Source organism: Lissotriton vulgaris, chromosome 4_1 (genome assembly GCF_964263255.1).
Source record: "Lissotriton vulgaris chromosome 4_1, aLisVul1.2, whole genome shotgun sequence".
Lineage (NCBI taxonomy): Eukaryota > Metazoa > Chordata > Amphibia > Caudata > Salamandridae > Lissotriton > Lissotriton vulgaris.
Window position 1 is genome coordinate 1,502,080,874 of NC_141691.1, and position 16,214 is coordinate 1,502,097,087.

A 16,214-nucleotide genomic window follows, 5' to 3' on the forward strand; every position below is an offset into this window, starting at 1 on the left:
TGTGTAATGCGCATATCAAAGGAGTGAGACACAGAGAAACAGAGCAGGAAAATAAAACCGGAGAGAAAAAGAGAGGGAAGGAAAGAAAGAAAGAGAGTGAGAAAGGGAGAAGGAAGAGAGAGATAGAAGGAAAGGAAGGAAGAGAGTGAGAGAGAGTGAAGAGAGGGAAGAGAGAGACAGAGAGAGAGTGAGAGAGAGATAGAGAGAGACACTGCCGCCCGGCACATCCATGAGCAAATAATTACCTGGTGCCACCGAAGTATGCAGCAGTGGGCACTCCACACCACATCATCTTCTCCACAGCCCAGCAGATCACATACATGTCCCTGAGTCATCAATGGCAGAGACCACATCAGCTTCTCTGCGGGGCGACCGATCTCACACATGTCGCTGAGTCCTGAGTCATCAAGGGTGACCACATCAGCTTTTGGTGCCGTTAAACCTGTGGAACTCAAGTCCGTGCCACGTGGTGGTAGGCACCTGATGGCCACATGAGCTTCGGGTGGCACTAACCCTGTGCATCTAAAGTCCGCGCCAAGGGGATGGTAGGCCCCTGACGGCCATACAGATCAGGGTGTGACGAACCGCCTGCGCAACTTTTCATGGTGTCTTTATGATTGAGACTCATGGAGCATCCGCCATCCAGTCAGCACCGGCAATAAAGGATGTGACGTTGTCGATCTATTATATTTGCATGGACACATGGTCTATAATGCCTGTGTCGGATAGGTGTGGTGTGTGTGCAAACCTGCCCTCAGGGAATGGCCGTAAGATGTTGAGACCTAGACCACTGACCTGCGCACGAACAGCAAGTACTCCTGCGACAGTTAGCTATGTGGGGCCAACATCGGAACGTAATCGGATTGGCGTGGCGTGGCATGGCGTGGAGTATGATGGAACAGGGCAGGGATAGCTATAATGATGTGTACGGCTCATAGTACTGCGTCTGTGAGTCGAGTGGAAGGGCCGCACCTGTCCCACTGCGAGGCTGGGTGCGACCTGTTCATAATTCACACTACATAAGTATTGACGAATCATTTTGTGATACAGTCCATTAGCTGGCATCTGCCTGAGGCATTTGTTGAGAACATATTGGAGTTCTTTCTGTGATAGATACCCCTTTGACGCTGCCTCTCCCCACATCAGCAGGTAACCACCCTCTTCCCATATTACCAACACATCCCTAACAACCTTCTTGGGCCTGAAGTGTCCCTGTGCGGTTGGACAAAGAAGAATCTTAGTCATGTATATGTTTACATATAAAAAAAATTATTTAAAGAAAAGAACAACAAAAACAGGGAGTCTGATGCTGTGGTCTCTGCCACAAAGGTGGGTCACTGCCATTCAGGACTCAGGACACAGTTACACGTGTGGGATTGGCTTGTGTTAAATAGGGTTAGTGGCACCAGAAGCATTGACACTGTATGAGCCTGTGATGGTGCTTGGTGTGGACGGCTTAACTGGGAGCAATGTGTGTTGCCTACTGGACTGCGTCATGTGGAATCAGGACTCTATCGGAATTGTGAGGCCTGCTGACCATAGTGTAAACTAGAAGTAGTGGTGAGGAAGGGCCCACAGGCCACAGCCACGTGCATGCATTGGTGGCTCCACCGCCCTGCGAAGTGCAGGTTCAGTGGCACCACTTGACGCCGGCCTTCCATATGCAAATACCCCAAACTGATCAAAGGGAGTGTGGTGCTGTGGTCACTGCCACGGACTTGGAGTCACTGCCATTCAGGACTCAGGACACAGTTACAGATGTGGGATCGGCTTGAGTTAAAGCGGGTTAGTGGGACTACGTGCTGCCGGCCTTGCATTTGGAAATATGCCTCACAAATCGGAAGGAGTCAGGTGCTGTGGTCGCTGCCATGGACTTGAGGTTACTGCCATTTAGGACTCAGGACACAGTTACAATTGTTGGATTAGCTTGTCTTAAATAGGGTTGGTGGCAACAGACGCATTGAGACTGTATGAGCCTGTGATGATGCTTGGTGTGGACGGGCTGCATTTGGAACAATGAGTCTTGCCTACAGGACTGCGTCATGTGGAATCAGGACTCTATCTGAATTGTGAGGCATGCTGACCATAGTGTAGGCCAGAGGTAGCATTGAGCAAGGGCCCACAGCCACATGCATACTTTGGTGGCGCCACCAGCTTGCGTAGTGCAGGTTCAGTGGAACCACATGTTGCCGGCCTTCCATATGAAAATACTCCTCACAAATTGAAGGGAGTGTGGTGCTGTGGCCGCTGTCATGAAGTTCTGGTCACTGCCATTCAGGACTCAGGACACAGTTACACATGTGTGATCAGCTTGTGTAAAAGAGGGTTAGTGGGACTAAGTGTCGCCAGCCTTGGATATCGAAATATGCCTCACTGATCGAAGGGAGTGTGGTGCTGTGGTCATGCCACAGACTTGGTGTCACTGTCATTCAGGATTCAGGATACAGTTACACATGTAGGATCAGCTTGTGTTGAAGAGGGTTAGTGGGACTACATGTTGCTGACCTTCCATATGGAAATACCCCTCACTAATTGAAGGGAGTGTGGTGCTGTGGTCGCTGTCATGATGTTTGAGTCACTGCCCTTCAGGACTCAGTACATAGTTATAGATGTGGGATCAGTTTGTATTAAAGCGGGTTAGTGGGAATATGTGTTGCCAGCCTTGCATATGGAAATATGCCGCACAAATTGAAGGGAGTCAGGTGCTTTGCTAGCTGCCACAGACTTTGGGTCACTGCCATTCAGAACTCAGTTCACAGTTACAGTTGTGGGATTGACTTGTCCTAAATAGGGTTGTTGGCACCAGAAGCATTGAGACTGTATGAGCCTGTGATGATGCTTGGTGTGGACGGGCCGCACTGGGATCAATGTGTCTTGCCTACTGGACTGCGCCATGTGGAATCAGGACTCTATCTGAATTGTGAGGCGTGCTGACCATAGTGTAGGCCAGAGGTAGCGGTGAGCAAGGGCCCACAGCCACGTGCATACGTTGGTGGCGCCGACGGCCTGCATAGTGCAGATTCAGTGAAACCACGTGTTGCCGGCCTTCCATATGCAAATATTCCTCACTAATCGAAAGGAGTGTGGTGCTGTGGTCGCTGTCACGAAGTTCGGGTCACTGCTATTCAGGATTCAGGACACAGTTACACATGTGTGATCGGCTTGTGTTAAAGAGGTTTAGTGGGACTACGTGTCGCCGGCCATGCATATCAAAATATGCCTCATCGAAGGGAGTGTGGGGCTGTGGTTGTGCCACGGACTTGGGGTCACTGCCATACAGGACACAGTTACACATGTGGGATCGGCTTGTGTTAAAGAGGGTTAGTGGGAGTACGTATCACCGGCCATGCGTATGGAAATATACCCTACTGATCAGAGTGAGTGTGGTGCTGACCACACACAACAGGACCCCACTTTCAACAGTGGGTACCAGAATACGACGGGAGCTTCTATGGTCAACTGGATTTTTTAGGGTCACGCCCTGGACCCCGATGGGGAATGAACAGGAGGGGCAACAACATGAACTGGCAAACAGGGGACCAAGAGGACCCCCGAGTGGCGACAAGGAGCATGACAGGTGCCTTTCAAAACCAAGCATCAACCAGCAAGAGGGGGACCTAGTGGTTAATATAACCCCTTTCACACTGTCCAACATGCAGAAAACAGTCCTCAACCATGGTCTAGGTTTTGTACCAACAAACAGGTTGGACACGTTTAAAATCCATGCCGAGAATGAGGATTTTGTTTGTAAACTGAAACTGCAAGCCTTTTTTCAGGACAAAGAGGATACCTCCACTCCCACCGACACAGGATTGAAACTTAAGTCAACCTTCACCCAACTAGATGCCGTTTTGCCTGTCGAGTTACTGGCTTTTGAAAAAGCAATAATGATGGACTTAAACAAACTGACCATGACAAATAAAAACGTATTCCATAATATCATCAAATTGGAATAAGAAGCAATCAAACAACTCGCAGGCAACAAAGATATCATTATAAAACCTGCAGATAAGTGGGGTGCTATCGTTGTCCAAACAGCAACAGCATATGATCAAGAATGTCTGAGACTCCTAGCAGACAGGAGGAATTACACGGTTCTGCAGCAGGACTCTACAGAAACATTAAGCATCAAGATCCTGGGAATGGTGGAGGAGGTCGTAGCACACGATTCATAATCCAAAAAAGAGGCAGATTTTCTGGTCCAGAAATCACCTAGGACTCTGTACTTCTACACCATTCCCAAAATACACAACGATCTAAACAAACCCCCAGGATGACCGATTGTCATCGGTTCCATCTTGGAACCCCTGTCCAGATTTGCGGACACTTTCTTGCGTCCCCTGGTACAGGCTACAAACACATACCTGAGGGATACCAAAGCTGTACTCTGGTTTTTGCATAATTTACCTTTTGACCCAACCACCCAACTACTAATAAGCCTGAATGTAGAAAGCCTATCCACCAGCTTACCCCATGACAAAACACTCAACATCATAGAGGAGGTCCTTTTCTCCACACCATGGAAATATCAAACACCTAGGAGTGTAGTGATGGAGTGCATCACCCTGGCACTAACGAAGAACTTATTCGAGTATGAGAAAACACTCTATCTGCAGAGTCACAGTACCAGAATGGGGCGCACCTTTGCTCCCAGTCTGGCCGGCCTCTACTTCCACCACCTGGAGACACAGAAAATTCTCCATTAAAGCAACCCCTTCAGAAATAATATAATAACATGGAGACGTTACATAGATGATGGCTTGGTCATCTGGGAAGGTGACCCACATTCAGTTGAACAGTTTATGGAATGGCTCAACACACAGAATGCATTTCTGAAATTCACAAGCTCTGTATCATGTGACATGATGGTGTTTTTGGATCTGAACATCTACCCTGAGGGAGGCTCTTTAAAGACAACCACACACTTTAAGCCTACCTCTAGAAACTGTCTACTAAGGTACAACATTTTTCATCCTCGACACCTACATGATAATCTTCCGTATAGCCAGTTCCTCTCTCTGAGACTGAACTGTTCCAATGTGAATGATTACAAAACACAAGCTTTGGAACTCAAAAGTAAGCTTCAGAAATGGCAATATCCCACACCTGTTATAGATAGGGCCATGAAAATGGCTCGCAACAACAATAGAGAAGCTCTCCTGGAAGAGAAGGTACAAAAAGAACCAAACTAAAGGCCCATCTGTGTGACCACTTTTAATACACACTCTAATGAAATCTCCAAGATTGTAAATAAACACTGGCGGACCCTTGTATGTGGCCAATTGGACTTTGAAAATCTCCATTTTGATAGGGGTGGGCGGAATTTGCGAAATTCACTTTTGCAAACTATTGCGAAAATGTCAACATTTTCGCAAACACGCCGAAATTTTGCGAAGACGCAGAAGTTTTTTCTATCCCGTTCATGGTATTTTCTGCGTGATTGCGGCTCGCCAACTTACCCATGCGGGTGCTCATGGGTGCGGTCTTGTTTTCACCCCCCCGCCACCCGCCCGCGTTGCTTACTTCCTGTTCCAGGTCGCGCAATGAATGCTTGAGTCCATTCATGGTACGTATTTCCTGTTCGGGAACGCTTTTACTTGTTCGCTGCGCTTTTTGCGTGCTCTGGGAGAAAATATCACTCAAACTTGTGCACATGGTCGCAATGGTTGAGGCAGTAGCGGTTCTTCCATGGGGGCGTTTGGGCGCCGCCCCCCTGCTTTCTCGCCGTGCGAGAAGGCAGAAACAAATGGTAGTTATTTATAACTACCGGTCCATTTGTTTCTGCCTTCTCGCATGGCGAGAAAGCAGAACTAACTTCCTGGTTTAGAGTGGGTGGTGTTCGAAGGCAGGGGGAGTGACTTGGGGGAGTGGCTTGCCCACTGTTGTTAATACTGACTGTTTGGGCAGCCTGAGGCCGCCCAAACAGACAGTATTAACAATAGTGGGAAAGCCACTCCCCCAAGCCACTCCCACTGCCCTCGAGTAACACCACCCACTCACTCTCCCTGTTCTCTCTGTATGCTGCAGCAGCAGCATACAGAGAGAAAATTACGTAGCCTGGGGCAGCCGGCCGCACCAATCAAAAACGCGGCGGTGGAGAGGGAGGCTGCCTGCCGCGCTGCCTTCCTGATGACGTGCTGCAGGACTTGAAATCGAGGACGGCGGGATTCGGGACGGAGTCTCCGGATGGTAAGTTTACACTTTATTTTATTTTATATATTTGTTTTCGTTTCCAACCCCCTCCCGCCTCCCCCCTCATCCCCGCAGGTCATCGCAAGTGGGACCCCATTTCCAAACCCGCCCGTCATGCTGGTCGACATTTATTTAAGCATAAAATATTTAAAGTGAACCCTTTGCTTCCCCTCACAAAGACTTTTCATAGGATCACACATGAAACAGCAGCTAATAAGATGCTTACACTTACAAAATGCCGTGGGAATGGCGAACATCATGAATTGCTAGTTAGTGGAAACTTCAGTCTCTATTTTAAAAAGTGGAAAAATAGCTCAGTGACATACTGGAATATCGTAATACGTATTTCATAAAATGTTCACATAATATTTCCAGATACCAGCTGGCGTTCAGCACTTGCTGTAGGTTTTGGGTAGTGTAGCCATCAGTATGCAACACGCGCCGGACCCCCACCCTCGCGCAGCTCCAGCGGCCTTGACGTTCTGACCACCGCCTTATGTAATTCGGTTTTTCGAGGAAAGGAGACATAACAGCATCTTTCCTTGATGTCAGAGCAGCGTGGAAAAAAAAAAAAAAGTTGAAATGGTGCTGAAGGCGTGATCAAATATCAGAGTCTGGTCAAGCGTTACCCAGAATTTTTATCTCAACTGTTTTCATAAACTCAGCTTGCTAGATCAGCGGCTGATGATTTTGCTCGGTTTGGTAATGCTATTGGAGATAATTTTGGGATCAGTAAAATGCCTGCACGGTACAAGCTACAATCGAGCTGGACTGGAAAAGAACATCCTGGGCCGCTCTCCCAGCATTGCCTAACTGTAACTACAATTTACAAAACTAATAAGCAAGTATCATAAACCTCCACAGGAGTAACCTGCCAAGAAAACTTGGTACCAGTGAGATATTTTCATAAAAGAGATCACTGCTCTGCATTATGTGTTTCTTTCAAATATAAATGTTTTTTGAAACCTTGCTTCATTATTCTACTGATCCCGCTCTCCAGTTCTTAGTATGTCGTTCCTGAGTGGCAATGACTGCAAATGCATAGTTCTGAAAAAAGCCCGCCAAAAAGCAAGTTATGTCTGAATTTTCCTGCTGCACCTACCAAAAATGCATGTTTTTTCTGATTATTACGGGGAAACACATAATTGCCATTATGTAGTGCACTAAAAAAAATAACAGTACCTATTCCCAGGGTACCATTAGTGATAGGGGCATATGTAATCGGGACTATGTAGCTAGCTTGCCTTGATCAGATTGATTTTCGAATGAAGGATGTGTACCTAATGGTATCAAAACCTGAAGTTTTAATTGTAGGAAGAGTTGGTCCTTGTTACTGGGTCAGTGTTTGTGAGATGTGGGTCCCGTGTTTCTGCAGTGCCTGCTCCATAATTATTTTTGGGACAGGGGGTGTGAGGTGCGATGTACAAGTCATTCTTTTTCGTGTGCCCGCTCTATCCTTAATACAGTCACCGCTTCTTTAAGGTTGTAATGCCAGGGGCAGTATATATTCAGTACCTATTCTTCCCTTGTTAATGGATGGAGCGGTATTTGTGGGGTTGTGATGTCCTGGGTTTTTGTTTCTTCAGTGCCTTCTCTGCCCTTGTTATTGGTGCAGTGTGCAGTTGTGAAACTGCAATGCCCAGGCCCTTGTTCCTCAAGTGCCTGCTGTGCCCTTATTATTGGTGCAGTGTTTGTAAGGTTGTGATGCCCAGAGCTTGCCTTCCTCCAGTGCCTGCTGTGCCTTTGTTATTTGGACAGTGTTTGTGAGGTTGTGTTGCCCAGACTTCATGGTACTTTAATACCCTTGTTATTTGACAGTATATAGGAGGGTGTGATTCTCAGGGACGATGTTGCACCAGCGGTGCCCTTGGTATTGGGGAGTGTTTGCAAAGTTGTGATGCCCAGAGTTCGTGATCCTTTAGTGCTCGGTGTACTCCTGTTACAAGGGCAGGGCTTATGATTTCCAGATCTTGTGGACCTTACTTGTATTGTCATCGCCATTACATGTTCTTTATTTGGACACTCTGGAACCTTCATGTCATCTTCATCCTGTTTGTCCTGACCCCCTCCGCCCATCACCAACATCCCCTGTATAAAGCATCTGATACGCGTTCTGTCCATCACTTACCCCATGACTGTTCAGTCAGTCCCTCTATCTACAACCCAAAGTCTACGTGCCTGATACACTGTCCGACAAACACTGTACCTCCATCACCCACCTGTCTCTTCCTGTTCTAATGAATGCCACGAGATCTGTACATCGCTTACCTACCTGCCTGGTCACACTGTCGGTACATCACCCCAGCGCCTGCCTGTGTCTCTCACACTGTTTCTTCAGTCCCTATGTGTAGATCTCTGACCTGACACATTATCTGTCCACCACTTGCTGATCTCTTCTCTTTATCTTATTTTTAGTTTCTGTTATTTTCATCACCAATTTTGTCTGTTCTCATTATTGCGTGAAAATGCACCATTTGCCCACTCTTTGCCCACTCTTTGTAAAAAAAATAATTCTCGAGGGAGAACACCCCGAACCTCCCACAATCAACTACGACAATTGTTTTACGCTCTACCACTTTCAAATGTCACCAGCCGCCACTGGGTTGCGGCCATCTTGTTTTTCACTCTATTGCATGGTTCTGGGGCCTGATTTTCAATCTTCCCTGTATCTTTACAATCCTTTGCTTCAAAGCCACTTTTTTAAAATCTTTTTTATTTATTATCTCTCTAACTATTTTCCTGCTTCTATATTTTTGGTTTTTGTCTACTTTTTTGTGTTTTTTAGCTACTTTTTCACTCTTTTTCTATTGCCTGCTATTTCCTTTACTTACTTTTTAAATGTTATTACCTTTTCTATCCCTCCCCGTCTCTCTCTCCCCAAAACCATGTCGAAGGGTAAGGCTCGCCGCAGCAAGAGCCGCGACTGCCTTCCTTGCGGAAGGCGGCACCCACAAGGGGTGCAGGCACGGGCCTTATTTGGGGAGGTGGAGTTGGCTGCACTCATCTTATTTATGCAGCACCATCTCCATTCAACCCTGGCAGCAGGTGGCAGTCCTGGGTCCGGGTAAGGGCTCCGGGAGATTTAACTGCACTGGGGGAAGGTGCGCCAGGCAGTGTTCCGCCTCTCTGGGGTCCGGCGCACCCAGGCACAGTTGACGCACCGGTGGTCCGACATCCTTGACCGTGAGCAGGACCTGCTGGACCTGCTAGGAGTGGAGGTCCCGGTTCTTGGTGGATAACTATTTAATTATTACTACTTTGTGTCTGTTCTTCTGCTCTGTGTTATATATTGTGAATATATTTTTTTATTCCAACTAGCTAAAATGTTGCTGCTTACATTCAGGCTTATTACGTTTAAAAGTCTTCTGTGATTGTTATGACACAGGTGCTCTTCTGCGCTACTACTAATCTCACTTGTTTGCAACTTTGCATTTGCGTTCGCTTAGCGAGATTATGTAAGAGTTTATTTTAGAGAAATTAAGTTACGTAATGCTAAAGTGACTCTAGTTCTTACTTTGTCCTGTCACTAAGAGATAGGGGCGGATTGATACTTAGGTTTAGTCACTTTATATGAGTTTGTAATTGTTTTTGTGGTAAGCGTGATGCCCCCTCAGTTATGTCATGTGCTGCTAGTACCTCAGTCTTTATTAGAACCTTTTCTACTTTGTTCAAAGAGTGGTGGTAATAGGCTTAGCAAAGTTAGCACTAGCAGAACATCAGCATCAATCAATCAACCCAAAATTTGGTGTATACAAAAAATTTAGTCATGTGTCCTCAATTTGACCATATGCATTGGAGAGGACTAAAAGAAGCGGAAATGCATACTTAATGTACAATTGGCACGCCTGGAATAGGTGGGCTAGGTCGGGTGGTACGTCATACTTATGCTTAGTTAGTATTCTGGAATCAGAATGGAAGACTGAATTAGTATTGATAAATAGTAAGTAGTCGATCTGTGAATCCCCTGATACTACTTGTTGACCAGATGAGATTGGTCAATTTAGTTATTGCAATGGTTGTTTACATAAGTGTTTTTGACCGTTCTTTAAAAAATATTTTATTTGTTTGACACCATCCATCAATGTTTGTCTCTTTCTTATATCTTTCCTGTTCAGCAGCCAGGGGCAGGCAGACAGGGAGTGGGACACAGTCGGCGGGAGAACAACACCAGGAGGACACCAACGAGGGCTCCTGTGCTGACCCTAGTAGGTTTTCTTGTTTTTAATAATAATCCTCATTCCAGAACTTTTACTGCACCATATTTTCCCCGAACTATTGTTTCAGTTTCCAAATGCTATTTTTTACCAACAACTATCCTTCGATCTGTACTGTTTTGAAAATCTTGTTATCACTGCCTCTGCTCTGATGACTCTCTGTACTATTACTACTAATAGTCTGTCTGTACTGTAGTAGCTAAGCTTGCCCAGTTGGCCACTCTTTATTTAAAAAGTTGTAAATAAAACTCAGATTCCCCAGTAGCTCTAGCCATTGAGTCCAGTCCTTTGGGTCGTCCTCATGTACTTCTTCTAGTCTTATTGATCTTGAGTCTTTGTTAATCTTGAGGCTTTGACAATTCACACCAACAAATGCCCAACCAGATGTATTAGTATTTTGATGTGATAGGACATACTACTACTGTTGTAGGGATTTTGCACATACAGACCCTTGCACAAGAAAATAGGATGTTGGTGATGGTAGGTTGGACCTTCCACACACATCAATGAGAAGATCAGAACCCAGCACAATCCCCTGCCCAACTAGTCATAGTAGTGTCTTGTCATAACTATTAGCTCTCTGAACCCTTCCCCAGAGATACCCAACAAGTAGACAACCTAGAACATAACATAACACACCCAGCCTCTCAGTCGTGGAAGCAATGCACATGCATTGCACACCCTTCCTTTAATTTGCTTACTCATGTAAGTCCACACCCAAATACCACGAAGTCTATGTAAGTTCAAAATGTTTATTGACGAGCTTTGTACGTGTTCTATTATAATGCAGCACCAACAGGTTAATCAATAACATTAAAACAATAAACATTGTTACACTTACTTACAGTTGAGAATTAAATCATGATAACTGAACAGTGGTGGAAGCTTCACCATCCCCTAGGTAGGAATTTAATTTATATAAATTTATAAATGAAGATCTCTGAATGAAGGGACCCCTCACTTTAGAAGAACCTAGTACTGGTAGTTGTTGCATCATAAGCTCTGCAAAGCTCTGGTTCGTAGAAGGGAATCTTCCGTCTGTAGTGCGAAAAATGAAAAGGTGCATGTTAGTATATTGCAAGCATTTCTCAGCCGTGCCAAAAAGTGTAGCATTTTTTGGATAAGCAATATGGACTAACAGTACACCAGAACTTCATAAAAAAGTGGCTTGTTAATGTTTTGGTTGACCGCTTGTACACAGCGCTTAGACAGTAGCGGTGTGAGGTTATGTGGGCTCAAATGTGTCTTATATAACAAGCTGCTAGGTAATGTCACATGTGCAAAAATAAAAAAAACAAAGGTAAAATGGTTGCATGGCTCGTGCTAACTAAGCAAAGGCTAGAATGACCCAAGGGACCATATATAACTACTAGTGTTTACTCTAATACTGCCTGATTTGTACTAGTGATGTATGTTATATACTATTAACTCATTTTTCAATCTTGCTACTGATCAATAGGGGGAGGTGTATATGACGCCTAAAAAATGTGTAATGTTTTTTAGGCGCACTACCGACCACCATTGCCGGGGCCATCCAGGGCGACATGGAGGGAGAGGATGCGGCAGTTGCTGACGATACCGATGGAGTGGTAGGGGGAGTGCCAGAACCAGTGGCGGGCGGTGGTAAGTTAGATTCATAATCCTTAGCTATTGTTGACATTACACTCACTGCAAGGGTGTACTGTATGTATACTGTACTGTTGAGACTTAGGGCCCCATTAGGATGGCGGGCGGATTGCCCCCGCTGGGCCAGCGGTAGTCACCGCCGACCCCGCAGGGGCAAACCTCCCACCATCCCTGTAGAAAAGACCCCTGCCATATTACAATGGCTGGGGGTCTGTGGCGGATAGAAACCGCCCGCCGATTTTCCGCACAGTCAACATGTCGACCGGGCGGAAAAGGTTTCAATATGATGTCTGAACACACTGCTCCGCGTGGGGCCTGTCACGTTGTGCTTGGAAAAGCACAACATGTGTTTTTAGCATTGCGGCGGGTGGTGCTTTTGGCACCGCCCACCACAATGTTAAAAATACGGGAAGAAGCCCGCCACTGTGGCAGGCACATCCTAATTGTCGACAGGACCCCCGCCCTTATGGCGGGCGGTCCCTTTTTAGGGTGAGGATGGCGGGTGGACTTCGTCCGCCCGCCATCCGATGTCCTAAGTAAGAGTTGTTGTGAACGTTTGAAGAGTGAAGACACCATTTAATTGGCATAGGGGCGGGAGTATTAAGTGACCTATGGACTCATCTATCTGTGATTTCAACTCTGCTATGAGAATTTTATGGAGAAGACTAAAAGTCAGATCAGATCACCTGGTGTTCAACTAAAAAGTGAAAGACGAGTGGAAGGAAGAAGGACAAGCAAGATTTACTAAATGTTATGTACTGTGCTTTATAGTGCTACCATGCCACTATGTGTACAATTAACTTGTCTTACTATTTTTCTAAGAGTATATTTTACAATTGTCTTGTTTTTTCTTTTTGATATACAGCTACTCCTTCCAAAGTTGATAGGAAGGAGTTGGCCGTCAAGGCACGACGCCGGAAGCTGGAGGGAATGCAGCGCGAATATCGGTGGCTGGAGGTCTTTGGCAGAGGAGGAGAAGGAGACTGCTGCAGCACTTGGAGCCTCCTTCAGTGCCCCGGGCCCCAGCCACCGCCCTCCAGCAGTACGGCACAACCGTCTGGCTGCCGTCCGCCGCCGCAATACCATCTCTGGTGCCCCCCCCCCCACTGTTGCTCCAGCTGCCGCACTCTCAAGCGCTGTGTCGCCCGTTTAGAGGAGCAAATGCTTGTCGTCCTCCAATGCCGCCACTCATCTTAGATCCCTGTCTTCTGCCCCTATTTAATTCTTGTTTGGGTGGGTGGGAATTGGACATTGGGGATTTGGACATTTGGACTTAAGTTTCTTACGGACATTGGTTGGGGTTAGGGAGGGGGGTGGGTCAGCTTTTGTGGATGCAACATAGTTTATTTTTTTTAGGGTACATTAAATCTATATTTATACTAAACATGCAATGTTGTTAATGTTTTGTAGGTGGGGTTACTGTTTTAAATCACACTGCTTCCTTGCTGGTGCAGGTCCGCCCATAGCCAGTGTTTGGTTAAAATCATTGGCTGACTGTGTAAGACATAAACAGATAGATGCGACACACCTCACTGATTGAGTTGTCCTACCAGTACTTTCAGTCTCTCTCTTCTAGTCTATGCATTCTTTATCTGGACTCAAAGGGGTGTGTGAATTCATTGAAAACATGTCCATTATTAAATATGCCTCCCCCAAACTTCTCTTACCTTTGCTGATTTTTAACTTAGGCACAGCGATGGCTGCATGGTGAAGATGGTTTCCTTTTTATAACATGCCATGATTGGGGTGGTGGTGGTAGTATCATAGTAGTAGTGGACACTGGTCGGGCAGCAGCATTTGCAAAAAAAGTAAATGAGACAGCCAATGCCTTTGAGAGACTGTTTGAGGAGTAGTAGAATGAAGCACAGTACAGAACTTACAGAGCAACAATAATATGCTAAAATAGCCTACTAGACAGAGTTACAAACTATAGTTGGGTCGAGTCACTTGACTAGGCCTACAGCGTAACAGTTAGTGCTGTGTATGAGGATGATCATGACAACAAATCCAATCAATGCCGGCAATTTTTGCTGAGGTATATGTTCCTCCCTTTGTTAAAAATCACCTCTAAAATATACTGCTCATGGGTGGGCAAGCAGAAGAAGATCATCGCTCTGCCTTGAAATTGAAGTACTGTTGCTTTCGCCACATCCGCCCCAGCAAGCGAGTGATTAATTATTGGTGTACATTTAATTTAGTCACACCTCAATAAGTCACACAGCCCGGGGGAAGAGTGTTAGGGTTTGTTGAATGGATGGGAAGGGGGTTTGGGGAAAGGTTTGACAGTGAAAAACAGTATGCATGGAGAAATAAACAATAATCTTTGAAGCCTACCATATCCATATCAATATGTTAAGGGAGAAAAAGGAAATGCATGCATGATGATGATTGATAAGGAGACCCGGATTACATACACTTCTTGTTCTGTTGTTCCGGGCTTAATACTTTTACAAATAGCAAATAGAATTTTTAACACCTTCAGCGCGGCGCAAATTTTTGCGCTGTGCTGAAGGTTCTAATGAGCCAACGGGCTCATGACGGAACGGTTCCGTCATGAGCACAGGCCAACCGATGATCCTGACGGAACCGTTCTGTCATGAGCATCGAAGGGGTCAAATATTCGTAGGGATGAACGATAAACAGAGAGCAAACCTAATGATAATAACAACAAGAACACACTGTTGTAAAGATTGTAGACAAAAAAATGAATCAAATTATTTAAAAGAAGACGAAAGTTGATACTGTTACTGTGTTATCCTGGTCAAAAATGTGGACTGGATTTGCATTTCGGAATTCCTCTTGGTCCTCTAGTCCATCAATCTTGGGTGTCGCCACTCGCCAGTAGCCACTGCCCGCCTGGAAAAAAATGTAGATTTATTGGTAAGGTAAGTGTGCATTGTAATGTTTTCCCAAGTATAGGGCAAGGCCCGGCCTGTAATTGTAGATGGAAACACAAAGGGGATATTGAGAAACAAAGTTAAAATAAATTCACAAGTTGTGGTGTAGTACAATAAGAACACCTTCCGAGGCGGCATGTATGCATCATCTCTACTCTAGTCTGTTTCCAGCATTGACCTTCAACAATAACAGGACAGATCAGGCCCACTGTGACAGGCCTGATGGCACGTTGCTTAGCACATCCTCCGTTCAGAGTACTTTTTTTAAAGAGTTGGACAAAGGCAAAGCACATATCCATTCCAAACATAGCATTTTACAATTTAAGTTAGTTAATTAAATGCACCGCAGTCATCCCACTGCTACACTCAACTCCACTTCTACACAGACATTTGGGTCTGCTGTGGTTGTTGTTGACGTGTTTAGCTTTAGCCTTATATGCCACTCATGAAACGTCCTCCTGACTTGTTATTATTACATCAATCATCTCCGATATTTGTACTGACTGACTGTGAAGGTCGGCCTGAAGTAGAAGTAAAGTGTTGTTATTACACAACAAGTGTAGAACTATTATTGACTTGAGTCACTCTTTAGTGTGTACAGTCAGCCTACTAGTATACTTTGACTTCACTTTGTGCACAACAAACAAACAACAAAAACACAAATACCAATCGCTCAGAGTTAGGTGTCCAATGCATGCCATTCATTTTCATTACCTGTTCCTTCTCATTGTAAGTTAACGGGCCGTCTTTTTCACCATCATCATCATGGACTGTGCTGTTGTCATACTAAGTGAGCAGATTGAGTCCCTTTGCTGTATTCAATCAAAAGCAATGTATCAAGCTGCAGTAGAAGTACAAATTTCTTATTTGCAAGGGAAAAATTCACCTTGAGTTACGTTTAGTGTGTACTATAGAAAAATGATTAGTGCACAATGACATAACTTCATGCAAAACAAACAACAACAAAATCACTCAGTCTGCGACTCTGCATCCAATGCATGGCATCAATCATTACCTGTTCCATCTCATTTTCAGTTCATAGGCAGTCTCTCTTGGCTCTGAAAGGAGGATAACTATAGTAGTCATCATGTTCCACTTCTTTTGGCGAGACTAGGAAAGTTTTGATTTTTTGTTCTATTTTCCATCATGCAATCCTCATGAGGGCAATGGATTTAGGCGGGAGATTCAGTATGATGGAGAGGAGGAGCTGGATTCGGAGGACTGTACTGTCAAATGCAGAAGACACCTGAAACTTGTACATTGAAATAAGAAGAGTAGAAGACGG